Raw genomic sequence first — 21,421 nt, forward strand, 5'->3', positions numbered from 1 at the left:
GCATGTTGGAGGTATTCTAGCTAAGAGTTGTGGACTTGGTCACCAAAGAGTGGTGCTTGGTCACTACTAGGTATAGCTTTGGCCGAGGAGCTTAGTCATTGGAGGGGGATCAGTCATTGTTGAAGCTCAGAGTCTTTTGTATATTGGCATCTTCTATGTGCTCAACATGTATTGGTTTCTCGACATGTATTGGTTGCTCGGTAGTTACTATGCTCAACATGTATTGGGAGCTGGACAATGTTTATGGTTTGGCTGATGCTCAGCTTGGTTCTTTTATGCTCAATTTGGTTTTGGTTCTTGTAGGTGTTGAGTTGCCTATGAGCCAAATTTTAGAATTTAATTCCTATTATAGTTGACTTTGGGTATTTAATTTGTGTTGTAGCCAATTTGTGGCTCAACATGTATTTAATGTAAGTGTTTTAATTTAATCTATAATGAACTGGACCAACTTGTGGCTTAGTTGGGTATAAGTATAAGTAGGGAGTTTTGTGGAGTCTTTTAGTCATTGACATCTAGCTTGGAGAAGAGGATATGAACTTTGAAGGGCTAGTAGCTACAGCTTGAAAACTAGGAGATTACTTGGTGGGCTTGTGAGCACAAGTTAAGATTTCCTTAGAGGTTTCTACTAGTGTGTGGATCTAGACTAGCTGGGATTAGAAATATGAGTTGGATCTTGAGGGATCTTGTAGAATTGTAATTGTAATTATTGTCATATTTGGCCCTAACCAAGAATGTCTTACAGCTGGGCATATTGCATGTAATAAGTTATTTTATGGAAAAAGAGTTTTGGTTTGGTATCAGATCTTGCATTGTTGTTGTTTCCATTGTGTGGTTATTTTCTAGGGGCTAGGATGTCTCCTTTGGGGATCCTCCTACCTTATACTATATTAGGTGGTATTAGAGAAAATGTGGTCCTAAGTGTGTAGGCAGAGCACCGAAGCTAAGGTAGTTTGCACCAAGACTTGGGTGAAGGCTGGAAGAGAAGGTTGATCTAGTGGAGTTGATTGATCTTTTAGATTTGTGGATCTATTAATTAGGGTTTGCAAAAATCTTGGAAGATGCCTCCAAGAAGATTGGACCCTAGAAAAATTGATGATATCAGTGATACTATAGAAGAAAGGATCTCAGAGAAGGTTAAAGAAGATTTTAGATATGAGATGGAGGAAGTTAAAGCTAGTTTTAAATCTAAGATGATGTTGATGAAGATTGACATGATTTCTGAAATTGTGAGTACTTTAGGTGGTGTATCTAGGTATGTGGGTACTGAAGATGGCTATGAGGAAGTTGTTAAAGACTTTGAAATTGCTAGATCTAGTGGTGATTGCAAAAATAATCATGTGTAGAGACCTATTGAAACTAGGGCTAGTCAGTTTGCTAGACTTGGATCTTAGTTTAAGTTGAAGCATAGGATGGAGGTCTCCAATTTCTCAAGTACTTTGACTCCTGAAGATCTAATTGATTGGATTGGTGAATTGGAAGACTAATTTGTGCTAGAGGATATTGGGGATCCACTCAGAGGGAGGTTGGAACAAGCTAAGATGAAAGGACATGCTACTCTTTGGTGGAAATAACTATAAAGAGATAGAGAAGAGGAAGGTGAAATGAAGATCACTAGATGGAAATTGATGGTAACTAAGCTAAAGGCTAAGCTTATTCTTGCTTATTATAAACTTGAGTTGTTTAAGAGGTTACAAAATTTGAAGTAGAATGATATGACTGTGAAAGATTATACTGAGGAGTTGTAAAAGTTGACTTTTTAGTCTAGGCATAGAGAATTATCCAAGGAAAAGGTAGCTCAATACATTAATGGTTTGAAATTTAGTATTTAGGATGAGGTTGCTATGTTGTATATTTCTTCGATTGAGGATGCTTATCAGTATGACATGAGGGAAGAAGATAAGTTGAAGAGGAAAAGTAAAGGTAATGCTAGAGGAAATGAGTAGGATAGCTTGACAAAGGATAAACTAAGTATAGAAGGTGAACAAAAACCTATTGATTAGAAAAGGAGGATAACTAGATGTGAGTTTAGAGGTAATTATCTCAGATGTGGTGAAGAAGGGCATAGATCTTTTGAATATCCTCATGGTAGGAAAGTTGTTGCGAATGAGGTTGAAGTCCAAGACAGTTAGCCTTTGCAAGGAGAGAGTTTTTTGGCTTGACGAGTACTGCTTGGTCAAAGGATAATGAAATCTTGTTAGACAATTTTGATTTCTAGATTGGGTAGTATAAGGATCAAGTGTTGTGTGATATTGTGGAAATGAAATGTTATCATGTGTTGCTTGGTAGACCTTGGCAGTATGATTGCAAGGTTGTGCATGATTGTGTTTGAAATTGTAAAAAGTGGTAGGAAGGATTCCTTGATTCCTTTACAGAATCAAGAGCTTGGTAGGAGGAACCTGAGTATTGGTAGCCGAGTTGAGTTGGCATATTCTGAGAAGGGTAGAGATCAATGTGGAAAGAAAGCCTATGGAGCACTGAGGATGGATGTGAAGAAGCAGAAGAAGAATAAGGGAAAGAGTGTGCAAGTTGAGGACTTGGAGGACATGTATGTGAAGAACTAGTTTAGGATTTATGTCCTAAATCCAAGAAGATTCTCTTCCAACTATTGAGAACATCTTTTTGGACCTAGGGTGTCTGATGTAGGAGCATCCTAGGCTTGCAAGAAATCCTTCATGTTGGAGGTATTCTAGCTAAGAATTGTGGACTTGGTCACCAAAAAATGGTGCTTAGTCACTAATGGGTATAGTTTTGGCTGAGGATCTTGGTCATTGAAGGGGGCTTGGTCATTATTGGATCTTGGTGCCTTTCATAACTCAACATCTTATGTGTGCTCACCATGTATTGATTTCTCAATAGATACTATGCCTAACATGCACTAGGATATTGGCAATGCTTATGGTTTGGTTGATGCTCGGCTTGGTTTCTATGACACTCAATCTAGTCTTGGTTCCTATAGGTGCTGAGTTATCTGTGAGCCAACTTTTGGCATTTAATTCATGTTGTAGCTAACTTAGGGTATTTAATTTGTATTGTAGCTTACTTGTGGCTCAACATGTATTTCATGTTGTAGACACCTAAAAGTCTTTTAGAAAATAAAGTATTTTTATTTTTTGAAAAAATCCCTAATGACATCATCATTTATTAATTAATTAATTTTTATGCCATTAAATCCCTTTATCTTAATTAAAAATATTTAATTAAGGAATTCCTCCCAAAAATGTTTAAATCTTATTTAAACATTATTTCCTTATTTATTAATTATTTAATTAATAAATTGATCAAAAATCCTAAAATAAATAAAAAATTTATTTTTTGCTCAAAACTTGGCCAATCTTCTTGAGACCAATAACCTCCTCCAAAATCTTTTAATCCTTCTTTAATTTCGATTAAAGGCTAATCCCATCATTTCCTACCCCTAATCCCAACTCAAAATATTTAATCAAGATTAAATATTAATCCTCATGTTTATTAAAAATATTTTAATAAATATCTCCTCAACCCAAACCCTTGAAATAAATAAAACTTTATTTATGTCATAAAATCTTATCATAGGAAGTTCTAGACTCTTCTAGAAAGTCTTCATCCTCATCCAAAGCCTAGACTCTTCTAGAAGATGTCTTTAACCCTAATCCTAATCCCCTCCTAACCTTGTCACATTCCCTAAACATGGATTAAGACTTGCTAACTCAAGCCAAAGTTAACAAATATCTCCTCCTTCACCCACCCTCATTAAATGCCATCCACTTGCCTATCCCTAAGCTAATCCTAAACCATCCTAATCCATCCTCTAATCATTTGCACAAGCCTAAGCAAGCTTAAAACCCTCCTAATCAAGCCCAAGTCGAAATTGCTCTCATCTCCCTCAAAATATCTCAACTATAAAACTTTATGAAGTCCACTTGGTCATAAATGACTCTTCCAAGCCCTTTTATTGCTCTTACAAGCCATTATGAGGGTCTTTATGAAGATTTTATCCCTTGAGCCTCTTTTGTTGACTCATCCTTCCCCTTTCCTCCATCCTCTCACCATGTGACATGTGTCACTCTTTGATTGGCTATAAGAAAGTACAATCCATGTGTTCTCCTCTCATGCAATCTTAGCCCTCCATAAGCTTTTTCCCATCCTTGCATCTTAGCCCTCAATCCCTCAAGCCTCTTGCCTATAAATTGGATCCTTTTCCTTTGCAAAATAACACAATCCATGAAGTAAATTCATAATGCCATTTTGAGAAGCCATTTTACATCAAAACCATACACTCACACCCAAATTCCAACTCCATTTGAAGCCCTTTTTGAAGCATAGAAGCTTGAGCATACATCCTATCTATTTAGACAAAGCTACTCAACAAGAGAGCTTCTCATTGAGAGAGCCCATTAATGGCTCATATTCTCAATTGAGAGCTCATCTTAGTCTATCTTGAAGTTTATGAATTTTGTTTTGTAGAAGCTTTATTTAAATTTGGTTTCTATTAGCATACTAACATTGCTCATATACATTTTGGCATGCCCGGTGGGACCCCGCATGGGTCATCTTCATTAGCTTTTTTAGTAAAATTTTGTATGCCATTTGCTAATTTTGGCTAATTTTGCTTGTTTTTGTGATTGGTAGGATTGTATAAATTGGTTTTGTAGGTCCACATGAGCATGAAGAAGACAAAGGAACTCATAGTCAATCTCATAGTGTTTGCAAATTTTTCAAGCTTATAGGTGGACAAAGCACTTGGAATTCTTCTTCCTCTTCTTGTGTATATTCTTCTTATTCCATCTACTTATTCTTCTTCTTCTTGTGAAAGATCTTGGCCATTTTTTTTTAAGGAAGCAAAATCATACACACTTCTTTTTAGTGCTTAAAATGAACCCCTAAATCATACTTAAATCCATTAAAAACTAAAAATTTGCAAAAAAAGAAGAAGAAGCATTTTAACAAGTGAAACTAAACCAATCCAATCATTTGCATCCTTGCAAAATCAAGGTTTTAGATGCATTCATGCAAAGTTAGGAACACTTCATTTTTGGGAATTTAAAAAGAACTTCAAGTTTTCATTTCAAAAGGTTCAAAATCAACACTAAGTACACACTAAAATCTAAGTCAAACTCAAAGCATCAATCAAGGATAAAATGAACCTCATTTGAAAATATTTTAAAGTTCTTTTAAAAATCTCATGAAAACTAAGAATCCTAAATGGTTGCCAAAAATTGTCCTAAAAGCTTTGTTATTTGTTCCAAACAAATGTCTTGTTGCAAAATCTTGACTGTTTCTTAGGTTTTTCATGCATCAAAACAATCTAGGAATATCATTTTTGGGCTTAAAATATGCAAACTAGAACACAAAATCTTGAATGAAAACCAAAGTCCAAAGAGTCATTTTAACTTTTGAGTCCAAAACAATCTTGAATGATCTAAGGTTAAAACAAAGCACTTCAAAGTTCTTAAAACAACACACAAAATCTCAATCTTGAATGCTCAAAGGAAAAAACTTGAATGTTTAATCACTTGTCTTTGAATGCATGTTGCTAAAATCACTCTTGAGTGCCATGGATTAAAATCAAGTTTTTTTATTTTATGAATGCATGATTAAAACAACAAATCCAATCTTGAATTCCAAGGATCAATTAACCATTGCAATATCAAACACTTCATTTGGAGCTTTTAAAATTGAAGAAAACAAATCTCTTTTTCACATGCAATTTAGGCAAAGTTTGATTTTTGGACATTTAAAATTTTTTGTTAAGTTAAACACAAATTTGAAAAAATCAATTTGAGTAGTTCCTTGGACTCACCTCTTTTCTAATCACCCATCAAATATTAACCATTGGTTGCAATCTCAGCGCCATTCATGGGGATGGGTCTACTTGAAAAAGGTGTTAAATGTTCCACAATCTAACTCACTCACTTGGTCTTTGAAATTTTGCTTTAACTTTATCAAAATTCTTAAATGACCAAAAATATAGATTAAATTGATCACACTTCATTTAGGTACTAAAATTGAACAACTATTGACGTGGAGGGCCTCCGGGCGCGCGCTTGGCAATCGAGTTTCACACATCTTTGTTTTGGGCTTAAAAAAAATTCACACTTAATCTTGAATGCCTAACAATCAATGAACATTGCATGGTTTGGATGCATTTTCAATGATGCTTGCATTTCTTATGTTGACGAGCTCTCAACTTTCATTATGTTGACAATGCTGTCAAATTAGAATGAACATTGTATGCCATAATCAGAAGTGTCTTCAATTATAGCTTACAAAATCTAAATCATCAATTGGAATAAACACGTGTCTTTTAAAGCCCAAGATCATGTATGTGGTCTCATTTTACACTTTTTAGGAGGCCTGCTTGGGGATTTCATCACCCCTTGGGACGACCTCAACTCCAGCATTCCGACGGAGTATAAAAATTGGGAGGTGAATCCAAAGACACCTCTCTTGGAATCAAGATTTTTTCACTCAGGCTAAGCCTCAAGGAACTTTATACCCTTGAGAAGTGAAAGAGGAGAAGTGGGTTACTGCTCCTCTCGGCTGTGTGACATCTTTTTGGTTTCATCTACAGATTTGGGCCTCATGTACCTTGCGTATATCGAGGACTCCCTAGCTATAACAAATTTCATCCTTGTAGAAAGCTTTCTAGGATGTTGGTGTGTTTGACATGCTTGCTCAAAACTTTTGTCTGCTTATTTGTTCATAGCTTTTGAATGAATGCTTGCCAACTTTGGTCAAAATCTCGAAAAAGAAAAAATCTCCCAGCTCAAGGCATACTTAGTGTAGTCACTGCCTCATCAGAAAATCATCCAAGCTCCCCCGCTGCAACCAAATCTATCTAGTTCCTTGCTTTAGAACAATCCCAAATCCAAAGTCTCTCCAAATCATCCCCCCTAGCTAGCTAGAAACCCAATCCAAAATCACACTCAAGCCTTTAGAGAGTTGTTATCATTCTGCTAGAATTTGTTATCCAATCAATCTGACTAATCCACCAGCCTCACCATGGTTATCCTTTTGACAGAGCTTTGTCTAGGGTAATCTAGCTTTGTCAACTGTTATCCCTCATCACATTGAGCTAAAGGTTGGGATCCACAAGTGATCAATCTTGTGTCATGCCCATAGGATCATTAGTCTATTCTTAGGTTGACACAATCTCCCCCAATCCAGCGCATAGGAAAGCAAAACTCTCACTTTTTGACAGCATGCCCTTGAAGTCTTTCATCCACAAGAAAGCCAAAAATCACCAGCCAATCCTCCTTAGGTCTATCATGCAACTTTGACTCTCCCTAGGAAATCTTTCATCAGCCAATCCAAAATCTGTGCTTAACCCAAATCCAACCATGAGTTTCCATTTTCATCCATACGCAAGACCCCATCCCCATCAAACTCATCATCAAAGCATGAAGTACCAATCCTATCATGATGTGTTTGGTCGCATTGTCCTTGCTCCCGCCACCTCCTATTCCAATGATGATGAAAATCTTGTTGACTATGACAGGTATATTGAAAGCCTTAGAAACATTCCCCCAAGCATCCCCCAAAATCCAAGAGTTATTCCAAACTATCTAGTCACGCCATCTGATATTCTAGCTTTCCCTCCATCACCCCATCAACCAAGCTTCCAATCTTCCACCCCCATCACACTAGCTATTCCTGTCAATCCACCTCCACCTTCGACACACGAGTCTCCAAGGAATCTCCTAGAGGAAATACAAGAAAAGTTTCCTCCAACAGTCGATAAGCCATGTCATCTAGTCCAACCATGTGAAGTAGTCAGTGATGAAGCTTCCCCATCTATAATATCACCTCCATCTCCCATAGCTATCATCCCCATACCATCCATCAAATTGCTTAAAATCCTTCCACTTCCCGCAAGCATCAAAATCCCACCACCTATCAAATCCCTCCAAATCCTATCCACATCGCCTCCAAGCATTTTCCAAATCTCTCGTAATGACCCTTATGCATCCATCTTCTACTCACCCATCTCCACTACTGAATCTCCCATCTATCCATCTGCTACCTTTGAAGAATCCATCCCTTCACCTCCTATCGCACCATCCACTCCAAACCAATCCTATCAAGATCCTGCCCAAAAGCATGTTGACATCCCCCAAAGCATAAATGAAGATATCATCATACCATGTCTTCCATCCATAGTGCAGTCACCATCTCCTCCATCTCCAAAACCTCAAGCCATATCTCCTCCACTACAAGATATCTTGTCATCCCACCAGCTACATCAAGATCCTATCCTTCCATCTCCCCCACTCCATGCTTCCATCTTACCACCTATCCAAGCTATTCCACCATCTATAATCTACCCTCCTTGTTCACTTACATTCATCCACGGTGGCCCTCTCTCAGCAGAAGAATTAAGAACAGTATCTCCCCATTGCAATACACCTAATAAATCACTTCTACCATTTTCTGCAAGCAAAAAGTTTCCTCAGCTTGTTCAAATGCTCAATCGATGGCATTATCAAGGTCAAGGTTTAGGACCACAAGAGCAAGGAATCAGAGAGCCTATTATTGCACAAAAAAATCTAGGATTTTATGGTCTTGGATATGTATCCAAAGGCTCACCATCTAAAGGTGTTGGTACACCACACCCCCAAACCAAGCCTATCTCCAAGCCCACCATGCCAACCTCCCATCACTCCTTCAAGAAATCTTATGTCATCCCCCCTCCACCATCTTTGCAACCCAAAACAACCTACCATATCCCCCCTTCATTCGGTAAATCCATTTTGGGTCTCTATGTCCCAAAATCTACCATCCTCCATCCTCCTATCAGCCATCATAAAAATCCTATTCTATCCATTTCTATGCAAGATCAACAAAGGCACATATCAAGGCACATCATCCATCATCATCCCCCTACATGCTCTTTCATATCCTCTCCATCTCACAAAGCTTCTCCTAACCATCTTCCCAAAGCTTACCACAATAATGTGAATGCCAACTTCAAAATGCATAAAGCTAAAAATCCACATCCTAGGCAATCATATGTCTATTCTAAAAGACATACTCCAAAAAGGAAAAATCCAATCAAAGAATGCAAAACAATGCAAAAGCCCATGAAAAGAAAATCCAAAACCATGTGGATCCCCAAGAAAAAAGTTGAAACCCAATACATAATGGCATCCACCATTGCTAATCCCCCATCTAGTGACTCATGTCCCCCATCTCCTAACTCCATCTTGGGTGCCTATATCCCCAAGCACGCTTCCACAAATCCTCCATCATGCCCGCATCTACCATCTATCCCCCATATGCTCTTTTCACACCCATTATAACATGTGCCAATGTTGCTCTTGCAAGCATCCCCATCTCATGCTCCTTTCCAGCATTTTCATCCCTCCATCTCCTACCATCAATCCCATCTAATTCGATCTATTGCATAAATCACGCATCTAGTGTACCAACAACTAGCAACAAAATTGAACATTCCAACAGCCAGTGAAAATCCCAAAAAAGTCAAAATAGTTGAAGAAAGCCAAAATCATTCCAGCTAAGTCCAAAGTCAAAAAGTCAAAAAAGAAAAGAAAAATAAAGCATCCACTGGTGAAAACTTGGCAATTCAAGCGCCTTGGACAAGTACCATGATGAAAACTTGGCAAACAAGCGTCATGCATAATCCTGCCATCCCTAGCTTAGCCTATCACCCTCATGCTTTTGGTCATCTCTTGACATCCAACTCCATCTTCCAATCTATCCACCTATCCTCCATCCTCCAGCTTCCATCTCACACCATCCACTAATCTTATGCAACTTCAGCCAATCATCTCAGCTATCATCCATCTCCCTAGCCCCTTCAGCTTTTTCCATCCTAGCTTCAATCCTATCACATCCATCATAAGACCTCCTTCCGCATGTTATCTTCTGATTGGGGGCACTATATTCCTTGGAGATCTTGTCTTGTCCATCCTCCCTTGTCATTGGTATCTAGCTCTAGGCTATCCTCATGCAAACCCAATGTCATCTCTTTATATCCATCATAGTCCTAGCTATCTACCATCCTATCCAGCCATTTCATCCTGCTCCTCTAGCTATCCTTGGTCACAAAATCTCTCATCAGCATTGGATGCATCCTACCAAATCCATATCTTTCGCTATCACCCCACCCTTAGCTTTCGCATCTTGCACAACATTGAACCATCCCGCTATCCTATCATCTTGAGCTTTTGCTTGCTTGTAACTATCTTGGTCTGTTAGCTTGTACCATATCTTGATTAGCTCACTTGTAAATATCTTGGTCTGTCAGCTTGTACATCCTCTTTAGCTTAGTACCATTGCATCTATCCAGTGTTCATGTCAGTTCATCCTTGATCAGCATCTTGCACCCATTGCACAACTTGGTTAGCTATTCCAATGCATCCTTTAGCTAGATTTCCTATCACCAAAGTGTTATCTTTCTTAGTTCAGCTTGCCAGACGCATCACTCATCCAAATCCACCAGCTTAAGTGCTCTCCCATAGGTCCTTGCAGGATATAGTTTTCCTCATGTCTGATCTTGGTCCGTTAGTACCTCGTCCTACCCATCTCGTTGGCAAACGGTTCTCTTTTGGATTTTTACTTTCTTTTGATTTGAACTCTTCCCTATTGGGTCTTGAAATATCTTTTCCAAGCAATCTCCTTGTTCCCTCCTCAAGGTTGCCACGATCTTCCATATCATGGCATACTGTGAATGGGGCAATCAGAGTGTAAGGTCTTGATCATGTCTTTTGCTAGTTTTTTTTTTTGCTTGTGGGTTACCCAGTGTCATTTCCACACTGCTTCCTCTGGGATTCATGTGTGATACTGGGGCAATCATTGCGTATTTTTTTTGAGTCAGTTCGTCAGTCCTCTAAATAGTTGGTGAAAAGGCCTTGATGTTTTTGGTAACCTTGGCAATTAACCAACAGTCCTATAGCAAATCTAGTGCTCAACTACATGGTGGTACTTCTCTTTGAAGTATCCCCCCCGCTCAAAAAGCTTCAATGGTTTTCCTTCATCTCCATTATCCCCCATCTATATCTAGCATCTGTCTGTCCTACCCCACCTTATGCATCAGTATCTCTTTGAATCACTCCTCACCTTTAGCTTTAGGGATCCACAATCCTAGTCTTAGGGATCCACCAATCCAATCAATCCACCAAGCCTCATCTTTCGAGATCCACAATCCTAGTCCTAGGGATCTTCGAAACCCATCTTCCGCCAATCTGACTCTTTGAAATCTTGTTGCATCAGCTTTATCATCCTATCATCCATCTCCCTATCCTAGATTCTTTTTTATAGCGCTCCGCTCCTTCATCCTCTGCAATCCCTGAGATCTTAAGCTTGCTTCCTCTTGTGCCTCTAATTCTCCCTTTATCATTCTCCCATAGTGAGAGTTTGAGCTAATTCAGCCCCTTCTCTTTGCCAATCTGAGTTTCCTTGCTCATCCGAGATTTTTGTACTTTTCAAGAAGCCATCGAACCTCGCTTTCTCTCCCTGCCGCCTTCTTGAGGGGGCATCTCACAGTCCATTCTCTCCTCTTCTGCTCTAGCCTTGGGCATCTTATTTTCTTATCTTTGATGCCATGCAACTTGCGGCATCACATCAAAGAGGGGCAAAATGTAGACACCTAAAAATCCTTTAGAAAATAAAGTATTTTTATTTTTTGAAAAAATCTCTGATGACATCATCATTTATTAATTAATTAATTTTTATGCCATTAAATCTCTTTATCTTAATTAAAAATATTTAATTAAGGAATTCCTCCCAAAAATGTTTAAATCTTATTTAAATATTATTTCCTTATTTATTAATTATTTAATTAATAAATTGACCAAAAATCTTAAAATAAATAAAAAAATTATTTTTTGCCCAAAACTTGGCCAATCTTCTTGAGACCAATAACCTCTTCCAAAATCTTCTAATCCTTCTTTAATTTTGATTAAAGGCTAATCCCATCATTTCCTACCCCTAATCCCAACTCAAAATATTTAATCAAGATTAAATATTAATCCTCATGTTTATTAAAAATATTTTAATAAATATCTCCTCAACCCAAACCCTTGAAATAAATAAAACTTTATTTATGTCATAAAATCTTATCATAGGAAGTTCTAGACTCTTCTAGAAAGTCTTCATCCTCATCCAAAGCCTAAACTCTTCTAGAAGATGTCTTTAACCCTAATCCTAATCCCCTCCTAACCTTGTCACATTCCCTAAACATGGATTAAGGCTTGCTAACTCAAGCCAAAGTTAACAAATATCTCCTCCTTCACCCACCCTCATTAAATGCCATCCACTTGCCTATCCCTAAGCTAATCCTAAACCATCCTAATCCATCCTCTAATCATTTGCAAGAGCCTAAGCAAGCTTAAAACCCTCCTAATCAATCCCAAGTCGAAATTGCTCTCATCTCCCTCAAAATATCTCAACCATAAAACTTTATGAAGTCCACTAGGTCACAAATGACTCTTCCAAGCCCTTTTATTGCTCTTACAAGCCATTATGAGGGTCTTTATAAAGATTTTATCCTTTGAGCCTCTTTTGTTGACTCATCCTTCCCCTTTCCTCCATCCTCTCACCATGTGACATGTGTCACTCCTTGATTGGCTATAAGGAAGCACAATCCATGTGCTCTCCTCTCATGCAATCTGAGCCCTCCATAAGCTTTTTCCCATCCTTACATCTTAGCCCTCAATCCCTCAAGCCTCTTGCCTATAAATTGGATCCTTTCCCTTTGCAAAATAACACAATCCATGAAGTAAAGTCATAATGCCATTTTGAGAAGCCATTTTAGATCAAAACCATACACTCACACCCAAATTCTAACTCCATTTGAAACCCTTTTTGAAGCATAAAAGCTTGAGCATACATCCTATCTATTTAGACAAAGCTACTCAACAAGAGAGCTTCTCATTGAGAGAGCCCATTAATGGCTCATATTCTCAATTGAGATCTCATCTTAGTCTATCTTGAAGTTTATGAATTTTGTTTAGTTTGTAGAAGCTTTATTTAAATTTGGTTTCTATTAGCATACTAACATTGCTCATATACACATGTAAGGGTTTTAATTTAATTTGTAATGAACTAGGATGACTTGTGGCTTAGTTGAGTATAAGTAGGAGGTTTTGTGGAGTCTTTTAGTCATTTTCATCTACCTTGGAGAAGAGGATGTAAACTTTGAAGAGCTAGTAGCTATAGCTTGAAAACTAGGAGATTACTTGGTGGGCTTGTGAGCACAAGTTAAGCTCCCCTTGGAGGTTTCTACTAGAGTGTGGATCTAGACTATCTAGAATTAAGAATCTGAGTTGGATCTTAAGGGATCTTGTGAAATTGTTATTTTAATTTCTTTTGTATTTGGCCCTAACTTGGAAGGCCTTATAGCCAGACATATTGCATGTAATTAGTTATTTTATGAATAAAGAGTTATGATTTGGTATTAGATCTTGCATTATTGTTGTGTTTCTTCTATGTGGTTATTTGTTGGGGGCTAGGACATCTCCTTTGAGGATTCTCCTTCCTTGCACTACATTAGTCTCCCTAAAATGAGAGGATACCCACCCATATTGGCCTTTGAGGAAAGGACAACAAACCATACACGATATTCCCAAGAATTTAATGAAACTATAACATCCTCTATCATTCCATCTGGTTTAATAGTGGAACTATCAATGAGCTACATAATGGTTGGTGTTTCTTTGAGGCCAATAATTTGCAAGTGACATAATACTTCTTTTTTCATTACATTAATAGATGCACCTAAATTAACTAGGGCATTCTGCACTTGAATTCCATGAATAGAGATAGTAACTACAAGACTCTTTATAGTCATTTACTTTAGTTGGTTAAGAAAATCTACCATACTTTAGTTTTTTATAGGCATGGTTGATTCTACAAGCCTTTGAGGAAATGGTGAATCTTTTTCTACAATAGGAACTTATTGAGAGGAAAAATTCTCCTTTTCAATAGAAGGCTCTTCAACCTCTATGATTATAGGACCTTGAGGTGAGGCAAGAATGGTTCTTGACCTTAAATGGATGTCACTCAGAGAGATAACATAGCTTGTTACTGAGCTAGTGACTTTCTATTGTTAGGATTAGGATTAGCCTGAGCTAGCAATTGGGTTTTCTTAGTTTGGTTGTTATTGGTAGTATGAGGAGGCATTATAGCCTAGTATTGAGGTATTGGCATTAAGGTCTACTGATTGGGTTGGATAGACCATTGTTGAAGTTGTTGCCAACCTTGGTGTGGTTGTTTTCAACCTTGGTGAGGTTGTTGCCAACCATGGTGAGGTTTTTTCCAACCTTGTTGAGGTTTCTGCCAACCTTGCTGAGGTTGTTGAAAATTGTTATAACCACTAAAGCCTTAAGGACCACTATTCTAATAATTTTTCCATTGACTATTGTTACCATAACTTTGAAGAGGGTCTTGTCAAATAACTAGTCTTTGGGCCCATGGCCTTCATTGAGAAACATAAAGTACCTCTTCATGTTCATTAATAGATTTGAATTTGGTAGGCATTTCTCGAGGCTCCAAGTTTGCAGCAATCTTGCATTTGCAATTCCTCTTCCTTTATCTGCAGTGTGGACAATATTTAGCTAATACGTTGTCAACTTTTTCTTTCATCCTTCTTGTCTGCATTCTGCCTAGCTGAGTGGCAACATAATTTATGATGTCTTGTTTGAAATTAGACAAGAGATTGGACAACTCCACCTTAGATACTCTTGAACTATTAGGCTTGCTAGGCATGGCCCTAAGCCCTCTACCTTTCTTCACAGTAGGTCTTGAGTAATTCAAGCATATACTCTATATGTCATTCTAGTTCCTTTGAGTAATATCTTCTCTTGTCATAAGGTCAAAAGCTTCTATACTTGCATCATTTATACCTTTTAGAAAAATATATTTATGAGATTCCTCATTCAACTAGTGTTGGGCATTGCACTACAAGTTAAACATAAACTTTGAGACATAGCCTTCCAAGGTCTCATCCTCTTTCTATGACATTTTGAAAATGTCTTCTCCCTTCATATCATGACCCCTACAATACTCCTTGTATTTAGCAAGAATGATATTTTTCATTGCATCCCAATCTCTTATAGCATTGACACCTAATCCCATGAACCACCTTAGAGTAGCCTCCCTGAGAGTGGATGAAAACAAGTTTAGATTGTGGGCATCTATTGTATAATCATAGCTCCTACAGAGTATATCAAACTAAAAAAGGAAGCTTTTAGGGTCTTCTATGACAAGGCCATAGAACTTAGGAAGCACAGAGGCAAGTATATTTTTCAAATTATTTTTATCATGCAAATCAAGGATAAGGAAAGGAAATTTAGGTTGAGCCAACCTTGGTGGTGGAACTAGTGGTTGGAGTGGATAAATGATAAGGGATAATGGATTATCTAGATACTTAGGTTTAAAAATTGGTAATTTTTCATTTGCATCAGCAAATAGATTTTCAAATAGTTCTTCTTCTTCTTCATTCTCAACTTGGGGTTCCTCTGGTTTAGGATTAAAGATATCTTCTAGTTCAAATTGAGTAATCTGGGGGAGGAATCTCCCAAGGTGATCTCTTCTTCTATGCATAAAAATGCAGAAGCTAAACTAAAGCAATGACTTTAGATATGGATAAAATTGGCACCATCCCCAACAACAGTGCCAAAAATTGTTGGTTAGTATCATGACTCTATATCTAAGGATTGGACATCCTTTTTACATTGACTCTACATCTAATTAGTGCCAAGTAATGTACTAGAATAACACAATAAACTCATTAAATTATTGATCAGGGACACAAAATTAAAATGATACCCACAAAGTATATGCTTTAATTCATCTAATATTTCATTGAGACCTTGCAAAAAGAATGTTGAAAGGAACACTAGACTAGGAAATGAAATAACAATCTATCCTAGTATTTCGAAATGAGGCTAAAAACATGAAACTAAACTATTTACTTATGCTATAGGAAATAACCAATAGTTCTGTTACTATATGGTTGTAGGAGAAAAAAGTTCTAAAATGATTCTATTCTATGGAAATGAAAGGCTGATTCCTACCTAGCTACAAACTACATTCACCTCCCATGTGGGCCCCACAAAAGAATGAATAAATAACAACTCAGAGATTAAGAACTATAAGTATCATTTTATTCATAAGAAACTTACAAGTACATATGGAAAACAATAGAATTGTATTTATCATTACTGCTAGACTAAAAAAGAGTTCCTCTCAAATAATCAAATTCAAGAATCTAAAATCCAGCTTATTTATAACATCAACATAAACAAAAATCCTAAGATCTAGGATCCTCCAACACTAGGAATATGAAAAACAACATTATTTAATACAAGAATAGGTTGTGCTTCATTCACACATGAATTTAGGAGTTCATGGCTTTTAGATCCACTTTCATAATATTTTGACAACTACTTTGACTCAGCCTATGACAATAATTGATAACTGAAAGGTCATGCGATCATTATGAACTCAAAACATTCAACCATTCCCTTATCAAAACTTTATCTTTTGATGCGGGTCCATCCTCTATTGCTAACTCACCATTTCCCTACAAAATATTAGCGTGCATAGACAAAAATCACAATACATATCCAAGATTAAATTCATAATAATTTTTCTCACGTTAGCTTTTCTCTTATCACTTGGCTATAGGAATAACTACCCAATTAATGCAAGATAGAAATATACATCATTCTATTATATGTAACTATATAATATATAACATATTAATCCAATCTCAAGAATGTCAAAGTGCACACATATAACAATTTAATTATAAATAGTCTAAATAAGTTCATAAAAAGTCATAAAGTTCTCAAGTCTTAACCATATAAAGCATATGAAAATATGAACTAAATAGGCCTTATTCTAGCCTCATTAATTGGCTTCTTCAATACAAGGGTTTATAAATAATTGAGAAGTGACAAGTGTGCTTATAACCCTACCACTGTATTCTGCCACATGACCATTTTTTACAACAAGCATAGTTGACTTTTGTAGATGATACATTTCTTGTAGTTGCACACCTTCTTTCATTACTTCCTATCCCCAAAAAGTTACATTGATAGTGGATGTAGAAGAATCAATCATCTTGAGATTCCTTCTGACAACCTCATTTCTATCTTGCCTTTTTATTGTAGAGGCAAGGTCCATAGAAATGACAATTCCAATGAGATCAAGTGTAAATTTAATATTTCTATTCAGAATCTATGTAATGGGTCTAAAACTATATTGAAGTGTTGGAATTAAGAGGTCATCTTCACATAGAGAAAGTTGTGAATCTTCATTTAAAGTGATTTCAAAATCATTATTCAACTTATTGTAGAACTTGTTTGCAGATTTGATGGTACCACCAGACAATGTGTAGATACTCCCAAATTGGACTTTCTCAAATTGGAGGTCTGCAATCATTGAAGTAAGTTATCCAGAATTCATTCTTTTTAGTATCAATAATGTCAAAACTAAACATATGAACATTCCCATTCTTTGCATTGAATTGGTATTCATCTTTCTTCATAGTCACACAACCTTTAATAGTCAACCTTTTTTGATATGGGTTCAGAATTTCAAATGGAGTGATTGTTAAATTATGCTAGTTTTTCCATAGATATGCATCATATAAAAACATCAATTTAGTAGGAGTAATATGTGTTGATGTGCCAATGTCTTTAACATTTTTCCCCATGCTCAATGCACTAACAAAAGACCATTTTACATTTTTCTTTAGTTCTTTAAATAAGAAGCTAGGAACACAAATGATATCATGTTTTGTGTACAAAACCTCTAAGTTGGAGATTACAATCAACCCAAATAGGTAGGCAAAGTAGTAATATTAATAAGGTTATATAATTTCATTATAAAACAAGAAGGGTTTTATTAAATAGAATCATTGTAGAAGTTGACTTACCTCAATTCAAAAATGGTTGGAATTGAATAGTGGGTGACATGTGCTATATAACCTTTTTGGATCTTATCTGAAGTTATTAGATCATTAAACTTCCTTGGTAAGGTTTCTCTTTATAGGTGAAGGCCATCAGATAACTCTAACTTGTATCTATTTGTTGCTTGAGTTCCTTGTCCAAATGGTAAAATACCAAAGAATTGGAGATGTGGTTGCATATGTAGGTTTTCACTGTTCATAAGTCTAATTGCGTCTTCCCTAAGACTTTAAGACATAACTTGGAGAGGTTATATTTTCCCTATAAATTATAATAGGGATTATCATTATGTTGTTTAGAATTACAATCATAGTAGTGAAAAAAGAAGGAGGTAAATTTAGTGGAATATGTGTTTGTCAATATCCTAATAGCCCACATTATATTAGTAGGGGTGGACCTAAAAAATTTACTATGGTAGCACTTTACACGAGAATATAGTGGTCATCGTAGAACAAGAGTAGTTGTAGATCAGTTTGACATGGTTGAATGCATGTCTATGGTGAAATGTAGGATGGAAAGTAACTAGTACATATAGTGGTCACTTACTACAAATATAAGCCAAAAAAAATGGAAGGTAACATTAATTTAACTTCATGCTAAAATGATGCATATTTGGAGATTCTTTGTTATATATACTTCCTTGTGCTAAGTGTGTTGTCATCTATGTGTTGAATGCAATGGTTAATAATATCCTATCACATTTTCATATACGCTATAAAGTCAATGTAATATAAGATCCATTCATGTTGTCTACTAAGAAGGAAACTATAATAATAGTAATTGTATTAAGTACCCATATTTTGAAAGAAAAAAATGTACTTGTGCAAAAGGAATTGAGGCAAGAAGGAATACTAGGAATATGAAATCCAAAATTAATGTCTTCAGTTACATGATTTGTGAAGCCAAGTGTGTTCTTGGATGAGGATTAATGTTTTCCATAAATGGTTAGTGTGGCTAAAAAATACATAATTTGTTTTTAAAAAATTGTACAAATCTTGTTAATGATGTCATCATATAAAACTACAAAGGAAAATAATATCCATTTCTATTAGAGAGATAGTTTTAATTGTATCTAATGAAGTCAAAGTAATATAAGATCCATTCATTTTTTCTGCTAAGTAGGAAAGTATAATAATGTTAATTGTAATATGTCCATGTAGTTTGAAAGAAGAACATGTATCTATTAATATTATTTGCAAACCAAAACATATATGTGAGGAAAATATCTAGAGATACGAGGACATACAAGGAAACTACAAACCATAAGTTCTTTGGTGAAGCACATGTTTGTCAATTAAAGTGTGAGAATAGATTCAAAAGAGTGAAATGCATGCACAAGCTAAAATAATTGTTAGGATAACATTAGTTTAGAGTTAGGGTGAAATTTGATGTTTTTGCAAAATGATAGAGACAAACATAAACATATAGGCAAAGATGGACAAAGATAGACAAAGATATGGTAAATATAATTTGGTATACAAAATTGTACCATGACAAAAAACCATTGTAGTTAAATGTATAGGAGCTATCTTTTAGACATTATACCTTACTTTATATAATCAAATGATTGTGGCATATCTTTAAGAAATCTAAAATATGTAAGGGTAAAGGATAAAGAAAAGTGAATAAGTGTTGGAGATATATGTAAGGTACAATTACATTCAAAGTATAACCAAGTTTTTACAACTTAATCTTTGATCAACATATGATATCATAAAGGAGGAGCATAAGGCCAATTCATTCATTATAGTAATAGGAAAAGTTTCAAAAACCCTTAGTTTTTAAAGAGTTATATTAGAGCACTACTATATTTGGACTTGAATTATGATGCCAGGTTGTCACAAATGTGACGATCAACTATTGTCTAAGCAATAGTACCAAGAAATGACTCTCATTAGATAGGTGTCACACTTTTGGCATCACACATTATGATGACAAGATCTTTCATTGCAATTGCAACACCAACAACATCACAAATTGGCATATGGTAACACCAATAGGTTATTGTCACATTGGCATAATTGGATAGGTGGACATCGTAATTATGACAACTGACTGTTCCATTATGTTGTCCCCATAGTGATGTCCGTGCTCTATGGCCGACAATCATTTGTCAGAATGCCATCAGAAGTGCCATGGTGTGTGATAACCATGTTGTGGATGTGACAAAAATCCATCAAATTATTCTATTGCTAGTGTAAAGGGCATCCGACAACATCATTGTTGATCCAATGAAATTTTTTCGGGCTGGCCATCACAATTGTGATGACCTGCTGAAATATTTTTTTAAAAAATAGTTTTATAGGAATGAAGATGGGAAATTGCAATCTACTTTGATGTACTCATTTTTCTTCTAGCTCTTCAGTTCTGGACAATTACAATATATGTAAGATTGTGGTTGTGAGGACACTAACCATCCATATATAGTTTATTAGAATAAGTTGGATAAGCACAATAAGCAATATTTAGATCCTTCAAGGGCACTTGCAAAATATGGAATCCCGATCTTAAATATCATTTTTTATATTTGTTGAAGAGAACTATTTGTTGTAGAAGCGCACTGCAATGATATGAAGTGAGTACAAGTCATGATCAATATGATTCAAAACTATTTAAGGTTTTCTGTGTGGTAGATGCAACCAAAATTTGTATTACATTTAGTTTCCCTTCTAGTGGTGTGCATTCTAGATAAACCAGAAAATAACAAGAATGAAAAAGGGGACACTACAGATCTTGTTTACAAATGGCAAAATCTTCTGAACCAATCTCCATATCGACTATACTTCAACTATGGTAACTATAAAATCAAGTAGCAACTGTGTTTCCAAATTATTTCCATCATATATTACCACTCATATGGTGAAAATGACCACGATATGCTCTATCTAGAAAAACTATATTACATATCATAAAAGCAATTGAACAAACTATAGAAATGTGTGTCACATACATCCATGCTCAGAATAAGTGAGCATTTGTTACAACTCATGTAATGACCATGAGGTTTAGTTTATTTGTATATGATAACAACTCATTCATGTAAAGAATTTTTTATAGGAGGGGTAAAATATATCTATATCTATATCTATATAAATTTTTATTTGTAAATTTTTTTCTCTAACTCATATTATAAGGGGGGTGTGAAGAGGAAAAGGAGTAAATATTATTTGGTAGGAATAATTTTCTATTTGATTAACCCAAATTTCTTATACTATGAGAGCCACATTCTCCCTTTGCCTCTGCTTAGTTTAAGTTCCACATACACCTAACTTCATCAGAATTGAAAACATATATTGGCCTACACGATGAGCTCTCATATGAAATTGTCTAACAAAATGTCATCAATACCACTACCAAATGGAAGGCCAAAATTCCCACATAGCCTTCCTCTTAATGTTATCTATGTGTCAATTTTTTCATAAAACAAGACCCCAAGTTGATGCAACTCATCTCCAAGAGACATGGAAAAAAGCACAAAATTGAATTTGTGAAAATGAAAAAGGCAG

Source organism: Cupressus sempervirens, chromosome 6 (genome assembly GCF_028749045.1).
Source record: "Cupressus sempervirens isolate cs-2001-9-10 chromosome 6, ASM2874904v1, whole genome shotgun sequence".
Classification (NCBI taxonomy): domain Eukaryota; kingdom Viridiplantae; phylum Streptophyta; class Pinopsida; order Cupressales; family Cupressaceae; genus Cupressus; species Cupressus sempervirens.